This window comes from Crotalus tigris, unplaced genomic scaffold, assembly GCF_016545835.1.
Source record: "Crotalus tigris isolate CLP2741 ecotype Arizona unplaced genomic scaffold, ASM1654583v1 scf7180000023944.220044, whole genome shotgun sequence".
NCBI classification, from domain to species: Eukaryota; Metazoa; Chordata; class Lepidosauria; order Squamata; family Viperidae; genus Crotalus; species Crotalus tigris.
Window position 1 is genome coordinate 139,495 of NW_024100284.1, and position 11,769 is coordinate 151,263.

Below are 11,769 nucleotides of genomic sequence, written 5' to 3' on the forward strand. Positions count from 1 at the left end.
CCCCAAACCCCCCCGCCCTCCCATACTCTCCCCCATCTCCCCAAACCTCCCATACCCTCCCTCAACTTTCCCAGAGCTGAGTACAGGCTTAATTAAAATTTTTGAAAAATAAAATAAAAAACTTAAAACACATATAAATCCTAATCAAATCTTAATACATTAAATTAAACAGATTATCTTCTCTAAAAGATAATAATTACAAACATTAAACACACATTATAATATACTCTAAACATTTTCTAATATTATACTTATATTATTATCCATCATTCTATATAGACTCCCTCCAAAACACAAATTTAAACATTACTTTCTTTGAATATATATACCTACAATATAAGATCTAATCTCCCTCTTTCTTTACTCTAAAACACAAAGATAAGCATATAAACATTCATTATACCATTAAAACTGAATACTCTTTTAAATAGTTAGACTAAGTGCTTAAATTTAAACTTCTTATCTAAGATTTTCATTCAATCTCCATAATCTTCTCTCCTATAAAAAAAAACTTAAAAAACATATAAATCCTAAACAAATCTAAATACGTTTAATTAAACAAATTACCTTCTCTTAAAAGTAATAATAATAATAGAAAGAAAAAAAGAAAAGAAGAAAAAAGAAAAAAAATCCAATCTTTAAACAAATTATAATATACTCTAAACCTTTTCATATCATACTTATATTATTATCCATCATTTTATAATATACTCTAAACCTTTTCATATCATACTTATATTATTATCCCAAAACACATATTTAAACATTACTTAAAACATTAAAATTCCCTTATACCTATTTAAATCTTTACCAATAACAAATTCCTCCACAGTAAACACATTCCTTCTCTTATCCATAAACCACTTAAAGGTAGCTCCAAAAAGTTTGTAAATCTTACTTCTCCCACAATCTCAATAGTCTTCTGAGTACTTAAACTAAGTACTTAAACTTAAACTTCTTATCTAAAATTTTCATTCGATCTCCATAATCTTCTCTCCAATAGCCAGTTCCATCCACTATAAACACAATCCTTATCAGTCTCTCTTGTCCATAAACCTCGAAAGAAGTGCTTTAAAATCTGCCCTTAAAGGTAGCTCCAAAAAATTTGTAAATCCTGGTTCTCCCACAAACTCAGGAACCAATACTTGTGAGGCTTCCTTAACCTCCTCTTCTGTTGCTCTTTTTCTTTATGTTTATATGTTGCACAAGTTGTCCTCTGCTCCTTCATCTCGACTTGTTGAGGCCCCTCGAACTGAGATTTCCCATTTTTCATTAATATAGGCTCTTCACACTGCAATTCTGCCCTTAAAGGTTGCTCCAAAAAGTTTATGGTGCCTACTTCTCCCGCAGATTTAGAAACCAATACTTGTGAGACTTCCTTGACCTTCTTCTGTTGATCCTTTTCTTTACAATTGTATGTTACACAGGTTCTCTGCTCCTCCGTCTCTAATTGTTGAGGCCCCTCAAACTGAGGTTTCCCAATTTTCATAAGTATAAGCACTTCAGACTGCAATTCTGCCTTTTTTTCTTCCAAAGCTTTAAATGTGGTAGGTGGCGATGAGCATACCCCCAGGACCGAAGTATAAAAGTCTTTTGCTTTAGAAACAGTATTAAGACTATAACGTATCCCCAGGTAACTCACCACCATTCCAGTCGGAACATCCCATCTAAACAAAATTTGTCTCTTTTTAAGTTCGTCTGCTAAAAAAGCAAACTCCTTTCTTCTTCTTAAAATTTTAGATGGGATCTCCTTTAAAATTATAACATCTTGTGAAGCAATTTGAAACCTCTTCTTATAAAAAGGTTGTATAATTTCATTGCGCAGGGATCTTTTCCCAAAATAAATTACCACATCTCTTGGCAAATTCTTTTGCTCTGCCACCACAGAGTTAACTCTAAATGTCTGTTCCATTTCACTAAGTATTTCCTCTTTTTCTCTATTCAAAATCACAGCAAAGTCCTTTGCAACCATCTCTCTCAGATCTCCTTGCACAGACTCACCCAAACCTCTGATTCTTAAGGCATATTCCATTTGTTTATGTTGAAGCATAAGAATCTCATCTTGAAAATTTTCCATCTCTTTTTCCATGCTTTCAAATTTTCCCTCCATCAATTCCACTTTTTCTGTTATCTCTTCTACGCGAGAATTCAGCTTTTCAAGAACAGAGGCAACTCCTTTTAAAGCCAAAACTATCTCTTGCCTCAAAATCTTATTGTTTTCCTCTAAAATCTCTTTCATTTCTCCCCTAATTTGAAGTATAACATCTCCCATCATATCTTGCAAATCCTTCACCATTGTTGACTGTGCCAAGGAAGAAGATGAAGCTATTGATTTAGGTTGTTGCGCTGATGATGACACTGAAGAAGAAGCCACCTTAGGAGCTGTAGGGATTACTGGACGCTTTGGAGCCATCTTAAAAAAATCTTTGCTCCTTCTTAGAAATTGCAAAAATTAAGCAAAGAAAAAAAAGAAATTAGCTCCATAAAATAAAATAAAAATCCTTCAAGAGGAGATCATTATAATAAAAAGAAAGGAGTTCAAAAAAGAAAAAAAAATTAAATAGAAAAAATCCATTCCATTTTTAAAAAGTACAAACAAAACAAAAAAGTTAAACAAAAATAATAATACTGACACTCCATTCCAATCATTAAAAAAAAAACAAAAAAAGAAAAGGGAAAGGGAAAAAAGAAACACCAAAAAGCCTGCCGAGCCATAGACATACTTTGTCAGGGATTCTAATGAGAATTCTTGAAAGGAATTAGGGATGTAAGAATTCCTAATTACTCTCATTCAACTTGCCCAAGGTACTATACCCTACAAATGAAACAATATCTTAGAATTAACATTTTTTAATCTTATTATTTATTCCTTATTGTCTACCAGGGGATCTAAATTGTACAGAGAGAACTATTAGGGCTCTGAGCAAATCCATCTTCACACACAGGCTATCTATATGTTTTCAGTCAAAAGTTAATAGCTGAAACCTGCCTCCCACCTCAATTTCTGCTCTAAGTGTGCTTGGCATACAAAATGTCAAAACATGGAGAAAATTAGAAGGCAGAATAAGAGATCTGTCATTATTTAGAAATAGTCATTTAGGTGGGGAAAGTAAGAATGATCATCAGACCCAAACAGAATCTTCCAAGAATGAAAAACCACTGAAAGTTTTTTAAGGAAAGAATGTTATGGGGTCAGAGACACCTTAGATAAAAATGAAGAATTACTTACTAAGCTTGTGCTGGTGAAGAAATTGGATGTTCCCTAAACTTCTGTTCCCTATAATTACCAAGTGTCATGGATACAAATTCTCCAATTATAATTTCATCTTTTAGGTTCAAATGTTTTCTGAAGGAATGGTTGAGCTTTACAAGCAGGAAGATAAGAAAAAGAGCTAGGAGCTCTTCAGGCAAGCCCCACCCCAATCTTACCACCATGATAAACAAGCACCCAGCACCTTGATCAAACATTCAGGAAATAAAAGTGAATAATTGTGCTGTTGTCAAATGTGGATCAAAGAGTGATATTAAAAAAAAATCTTTTGGCAGGGCTTTTATGCAGTAAGCACAACTTGTCAGAGCTGAAGTGGCTTTGCAGTCATCAATATTCTACCTCTCACAATTTCCTTCCATTAATCACTATCATTATGGCAGTTGTAGGGCATCAAATCCCTGTTGACAAAGAAAATGATCTCAGCATAAACTCTGTATTATATACCACCCAAAGTCACTTTGTTTGAGTTAGGTGACATTTATTTATTTGTGCCACATATTTATAACTTTTCCCATAAACAACTCAAGGGGCAAACATATACAACCTATCTTCCTCCTCCTATTTTCCCTAAACAGCAACCCTGTGAGGTGACAGGCTGATAGAGAGCAACTTGCCCAAGATCATCCAGCTGGCTTTAATGGACTAGAACTCATGGTATCCTGATTTCTAGCCTGATGCCTTAACCACTAGACCAGGGATTTTCAAACGTGGCCCTTTTATGACTTGTGGACTTCAATTCCCAGAATTCCTCAGCCAGACACACTGACTGAGGAATTCTGTGAGTTGAAGTCCACAAGTCATAACAGGGCCAAGTTTGAAGACCCCTGCACTAGACCATACTGGCTCTTATAAATTGAGTAAGTAAATAAATCAGCAATAAAATGCTTCTCTTCCCTCATTCTTCCACTGTGGGAATTAACAAGCCTTTCCATTTTTGTCCATATAGGATTCTTACTGCTGTCAACATATGTAATAAATTTCCATTTTTTTTCCAAATTCTTCATCCAATAGTTCTAAAAGAAAATCTTCTGGTTTCAATTTTATACAGTGGTACCTTGGTACTTATCTTTAATTGGTTCCAGTGAATACCAAACAATGAGTCCCAAACAAATTTGCAATAATATAGTGAGTCACAAAGCAGCTGACACCAACAAGTTTTATCTCAATGAGTACCGAGACAAGATTTTCACATCAAAATGTGTTGAGTATCAAATTCAATGAATTTCAAAGCAGTTGAGCTGGGTGTGGTTTTGCTAGGATGCATCTGGCCCGGGGGCCAGCAGTTTGACATCCCTGCTCTATATAATGACATTAGCTAATTTTTTCTTTTAACAACCTTGCAATCCCTTGCATCAGGGTGGAGTTGGGGCACCTGAATGGAGCTCAAGTGTTTACTGGCCAGATGCCCTTCCTGATGTCTATGCAGAGTTCGCAGCAGACAATTACTCATTGTGCCCAGAGAGAGAAATATCTGCCACTACACATAGGATCAAACCCACAGCCTCCTGATTATGAGAAGAGAGCTCTACCTCTAGGTCACTTCACGCCTCAATGACATTAGCTATTTAGTTGTAGAACATCAAAAATTGTAGAATATGTTTACACCTCTCCATTGCTTCTATTTTATATTTCGTTACGATGCTGAAATCTTCCATTCTAACATGTTAAAGACAAAATGAATGTTTAAGTGACAAAGTGGAAATATGTGTCAGTATAGTTGCATTCTCCAAAAATGAAAAGAACAGAAGAAGAGATAATTATTCTTTATACTTCTTCAAAAAAAATCAAACTAACAACTGACAAATACAATGGGACGCTAGTACTCATTGTTAATTTGTTCAGGGAAGCATGATGAGGACTAAAAATGATGAGTACCAAACAATTTTTTCTCATAAGGAATAATGGCAGCCAATGCCAAGAAGTTCAAGCTTGTGCATCAAACAAACAACGAATATCAGCACAAAAATTTCATGTTGAAATGTATTGACTACCAAATTTGATGAGTTGGAAAGCAGTTGAATACCAAAGTACCACTATATACTTTACTTCATTCATTCATTCATTCATTCATGGAAACTAATTCCTAAGAGAAGGGAGTCATCAAACTAGCACTTTGCTGCTACGCAAAAAATTATACAACTATATCTGCATGGTCACTAAGCTTTTGAGTGATAAAATTATGCTGGTTTATTTTAATGTTATTATTTCTATTGTATTTAATGCATGATTTATTCCATATATGCCATTTTTAAAGCCACTGAAATTTCTGGGTTTCTTTTTTCAATTAAAGCAATGTAAGAGTTTGGAATAATATAAAGCAACATGCCTACCTAATATACCTCTTTGGTTGCCATTTTAAGAAGTTTTTTTTTTTTTTTTAGAAAAGCAATGACTATAAGACCAACCTGATGGACCTATAGAAATATGGTTTAGTCATAGTGAACCTAATTTGAAGCTGAAAGAAGAATTGCCGTTCCTCATCCTTCACAGACGATGGTGAGTTTTGATAGAGGACCAAGCCTCTTCTTTTCCACTGCTTCAGGCAATGATGCAGGAGATCCCTCTCTCAAAATTCACCACCTCTTTCAAAGTGCATCAAGATCAAAGTCTTCCAGGCAACTGTTCAGCCACCATGACAGAGCAGTAATCAGCAGCCGTATCTGTCTCTTTCAGCAATGAACAGGAAAATAATGGTGACAGGAAGTTGCCCAGGAGTCCAGGGGGAGGGAACATCCACACCCAATTTTAATGAGTTAAGTAGCTGGTGCCTACAAAGTAGTCTCCATTCTCCTCAGTTCATCCAATTGCCCTTCTAATAAAACTACAGAGTTTCTTTTTCCAATATGACCATTTCAGCAAAGCGATGAGCAGAAGAAATAAGTATTCTTCTGAATTAGGAGGTTGTGAGATGAGAAGGGAGAATTTATCTGGCTATTATCTGGCGAGTGAAGAAAACTATTTGAAGAATATCTTGCCGAAGGGGGAACTGGGGAGAGGCTGGACCACCATTGCCATTTGTTTAGGTGCGGGAGAGCCGCGGCGGCTTCCTCAGCGCAGGCTCCCACGACCGCTGCAGCCAGACGTTGCGTGCCAAGTGGTGGGAGCTGGCGTCGCCCAGAAGATCCTGGCGTTCCTGCCGCCACCACCCCCCCACTTCAGCCGGAGCTGGCGTGAGACCTCGCCTGCCAGTAGCAGTAGCAGACGCCGCCGCTGCCCCAGCCTGCCGCCCCGCCCCGGCCTCCTCCCCGGCCTCCTCTTCGGCCTCCTTGACTTTTTCGTCTGCCGCCTCAGCTGCTTCTCTGTGCCTGGAGGCCGCCACCGCCTCGTCCCCGCTGCCCGGCATGCCCCGCGTCCCGCGTGGCGGCGACCCACAGCCCGACTTTCTGCCGCTGGAGAGTGCCGGCCTGCCCCACCAGCAGCCACAGCCTTCCCCGTGGCAGCAGGCCTCGCCACAGCTGCCCGCCTGGGCAATCCGGCCCGGCGCTCAGCCAACCCTCACTGCCCTGTGTGTGGCTTCCTTTTCCTTCTTCTCCGCTATCATCGCCGCTGCCGCCTCATCGTTTTCCTCGGGCTCCGCGGCGGGGCCTTCTCCAGTGACCTGGGCTCCCCGCGTGACTTCGCCCGTTGCCTTGGCAGCAACTGCCGCCGTTGCAGTGACGGCCAGAAACAAGAGAAAGCGCGACAATAAGGCTAGCACCTTCAGGTTCAATTGTATGCTGTTGCTGGGTCCCGCCGCATTGGGGAACGGGCCCTTGGGGAAGCTGTCGAGCAGGCCGGAGGAGCCAGCCTATACTGTCACCTGGTGGAAGAAGATGAATTACAGTCCCTCCGTGGCTGGGTTGACTTTACACAATTTTTGGATATCCGGAGAAGCCATTGATGAGCTGCACGAGAGGTACTTGGAGAAGTTGACCCAGCTCTTTGAGGAGCATAAGGCCAAGTACGGGCTGCCCCAAGACAAGTACCTAATGATCACCTAGCCGGCGACATTGGACCAGCCTGGGACACAGAGGGGCAATATTTTTTAGAGAATGTTTGTTGTGGGTATGTGTATGTATGTAGATGAATGGTGGCCCTGTTATGTATAAATTTTATTATTGTATTTAGGGCGTATGAATGTGAATATTTTTATTTTTATGTATATAAATTGAGTGTGAATGTGTATTGAGTGTTTGGGGTATGAGAATGGTGGAGTCGGGGGCGGAGCCTGGTACCCCCTCTGCTGAGTGCAATAGCAAAAGTGGGGGGGGGCTTGGTCTGTATGGAAAGCTAGTCCGGTCAGGAAGGGAGAAGGCTGGTGAGGGTGGGGGTACTCAGGGGAGGAGAGAAGGTCGGAGCATCCCGGTTATGACTGGGATGGGCAGATATGGAAGGAGCCGAGGGGCAGGCTATCTTTGGGGAATGAGGACTCGCTATATTAGAGCGATTCCTTGTTCCGGCCCCTCAAAAGGCTCATCCTGTAGTACTGGTGACAGGGGAGTACAGGGCCCTAGTTGTAGGCTGCTGTTGCTTAATGCCAGGTCCGTTGTCAACAAAGCCCCCCTTATCCATGATTTAATATTGGATGGCGGGGCAGACCTGGCATGTATAACCGAAACCTGGCTGGGCCCTGAGGGGGGTGTCTCCCTCTCGGAGATGTGCCCGGACGGGTTTGTGGTGCTTCATCAGCCTCGACATCAGGGCAGGGGTGGGGGAGTGGCAGTCATCGCTCGGAAGTCCTTGAGTCCTCGTGGGATTCCTGCCCCGGAGGTTGTTGGGTGTGAGTCCCTCCTATTGAAATTGGGTTCACGGGTTCAGTTGGGCTTGCTGCTGACGTACCTACCTCCCAGCTGCGTTGCAACAGCCCTGCCTGCATTGCTGGAGTCAGTAGCCGGGTTGGCGGTGGGGTTCCCCAGACTTATGGTATTGGGGGACTTTAACCTACCATCATTCGGCGATCGCTCAGAGGTGGCGCAGGAGTTCATGGCTTCCATGGCAACCATGGACCTGACCCAGGTAATCCAGGATCCGACTCATAGGGGTGGTCACACACTCAACCTTGTGTTTCTCTCGGGGCAATGGAGACATGATCTGGAATTAGGGGGAATAGAGATCTCACCCTTGTCATGGACAGATCATTTCCTATTGAGGCTGGACTTCAGAGCATCACTCCCCCATCGCAGGGAGAGGGAGCCGACTAGGTGGTTCCGCCCCAGGTGCCTAATGGACCCAGATCGGTTCCAGGAGGAGCTTGGGGAAATACCTGACTCCCTTGTCCACAACTCGTCCGGGTCCCTGGTTGCGGCCTGGAATGAGGCGGCGTCCAGGGCCCTGGATCGAATTGCGCCTTTGCGACCTCTCTGTGGTGGTGGTATCCTGAGGGCGCCTTGGTTTACTGAGGAGCTCCGGGAGATGAAGCGCCACAAGAGATGTCTAGAGCGACGTTGGAGGGCCAGTAACTCTGAACCTGGCCGATCACTATTAAGAGCCTATCTTAGGACTTATTTAGTGGCGATAAGGGCGGCAAAGCGTGTTCACTTTTCCGCACTTATTGCGTCTGCAGAATCTCGCCCGGCCGCCCTGTTTAGGGTGACTCGCTCCCTTCTTAAAGTGGAGGAGGCGGAGGAACCCTTGCAGGGGAGAGCTGAGGAGTTTGTTCAGTTTCTTTCGGGCAAAATTGCTCAGATTCAGAGAGACCTGGACTCCGACTGGGCAGTGCCAGCCGAGTTGCCGGGGGCTGGTCTTAGTCATGTTATCTGGAGCGAGTTTGAGCCTGTGACCCCTGATGAAGTGGACAAGGCCGTGAGGGCAATGAATGCCACCACCTGTTTATTGGACCTGTGCCCCTCCTGGCTGGTTTCTGCCAGTAGGGAGGTGACACGAGGCTGGCTCCAGGCAGTAATCAATGCCTCATTGATGGAGGGGTCTTTCGCGCAACCTTTAAAGGAAGTGGTGGTGAGGCCCCTCCTTAAGAAGCCTTCCCTGGACCCAGCTGTTTTGAAGAACTTTCGTCCTGTCTCCAACCTCCCCTTTGTGGAGGAGGTTGTAGAGAAGGTGGTGGCGTCCCAACTCTTGCGATCCTTGGATGAAACTAATTATCTGGACCCTTTTCAATCTGGTTTCAGGCCCGGCTACAGCACTGAGACTGCTTTGGTCGCACTGACCGATGACCTCTGGCGAGCCCGGGATAGGGGTCATTCCTCTATCCTGGTGCTTCTTGACCTCTCAGCGGCTTTCGATACCATCGACCATGGTATCCTTCTGCGTTGTCTCGGAGAGGTGGGGGTGGACGGCACCGTATTGTGGTGGTTCTCCTCCTACCTCTCTGACAGGTCGCAGTCGGTGTTGGTGGGCGGACAGAGATTGACCCCTAGGTACCTCGATCATGGGGTGCCTCAGGGCTCGGTCCTGTCCCCCCTCCTTTTTAACATCTACATGAAACCACTGGGTGAGATCATTCGGCGACACGGGGTGAGGTATCATCAGTATGCGGATGATACCCAATTATATATCTCCACCCCGTGTCCTTTCAGTGAAGCAGTCGATGTGATGTGCCGGTGCCTGGAAGATGTGAGGGTCTGGATGGGGGTGAACAGGCTTAGACTCCACCCTGACAAGACCGAGTGGCTCTGGGTCTTGCCTCCCAAAGATCAACTGGATGGTCCATCATTAGTCCTGGGGGGGCAAATTTACCTCCCTCAGTGCAGGCACGCAACTTGGGTGTCCTCCTGGACTCACAGCTAAATCTGGAACAACATTTATCGGCTGTGGCCAGGGGGACCTTTGCCCAGGTTCGCCTGGTGCACCAGTTGCAGCCTTATCTGGACCGAGAGGCTTTACTCACAGTCACTCATGCCCTCGTCACCTCAAGACTGGATTACTGTAATGCGCTCTACATGGGGCTACCCTTGAAGAGCGTTCGGAGGCTGCAGTTGGTTCAGAATGCAGCCGCGAGAGCGATTGTGGGCGCGCCAAGGTACGTCCACGTGTCACCTATCCTCCGCGAGCTGCACTGGCTTCCTGTGGGTCTCCGGACGCAATTCAAGGTGTTGGTTATCACCTTTAAAGCCCTTCATGGCATAGGGCCAGGTTACTTACAGGACTGCATACTGCCGCACAGTTCCCAGAGACTGGTGAGGTCCCATAGATTGGGCCTCCTTCAGGTCCCGTCGGCCAGACAATGTTGGCCGGCGGGTCCTCGGGGAAGAGCCTTTTCTGTGGTGGCTCTGACCTGGTGGAATCAACTTCCCCCCAAGGTTCGAACAACTCCCACCCTGCTGGCCTTTAAGAAAGCCATTAAAACTCTCCTGTTCCGGCAGGCCTGGGGCTGATGTCCCCGGGGGGGGGCGGGACATGATCGGACTTGCGGTATGATTGTATTATTTTATTGTTTTATTCTCGATGATTGTTTTAATTTTGTACGCCGCCCTGAGTCCTTCGGGATTGGGCGGCATATAAATAAATTAATTAAATAAATAAATAAATATTAAATTATCTCTTCCTCCTTTTAACCAGCATTGCTTTCTTTCGATAGGGAAAGCAAGACTCGGTTCCCCAAATCTGTTATGATCCTCAGATCATTTCTTTCTTGCTTGATGAGGAGTAGCCAAGAGATGGGTTTGGACCATACAATTTCTTCAACTGGAAAAATAGTTGAGTAGCTTTTGGAAAGGGGTTTGCCTACCTCATAATTGTCAGAATTAATTAATTAAACTTCTTTTTGGGGGAAAGCACAGAACACTTAAACACTTAACAGTTTAACTTTACTATTAATAACAACCATGAGACTCAGTAGTCTGCATTATGAATCACTCTGATGATAATTATTGTAATCTACAACTTTAGTTATGCATAAAACCAACAGAGACTCTCATTGTTGCAGGCAAAGTGCTGTGATGCAGATGTGCCTGCACTGCTGTGATTGGAGCCAAATTCCTTTGGCATTCAAAAGGACTCAGATACTTTGCCATGTGTTTCTACTCTCTCTCCTTATCCTCCAGGCTTCTTTCAGCAAGACCTTTAACCCAATGTGTGGTGACAAACGACATTTTAAGCTTAATTTCCCTGCCCTCTCCAATGATATAATCATTGGAGAATTTGTGTCTACTATATATCCTGAATTGCCTTTACTCCACTTTGTGGAACACCCAGAAGGATCCTTGCACGGATGGCAAGTACTCTTTTGAAAGAAACCATGACCTGCCTTTTATGTTTTTGATTGTATTCAAGAGATTCTGGTTAAATTTGTTCATACTGTAGATGAGAATTAAAGCTGGTTTAGGCATGATTCTTATTTAATATATCTCTTGTGGTTAATGATATTTCAGGTGCTGGAATTAGCTATTGAATGTACCCTTGTAGACACGATTTTTCATATGGCTACTGTTACACATGAATTAATCTTCTCATCAGAAAAACTCCCTGGGGTGATTTTAATAGCACTGGTCCTCTATTCTTTTATTTAGTATATAAAATGGAAAAAAAACTGTCAAAAGTATTTAGCATGTATATTTTAATAA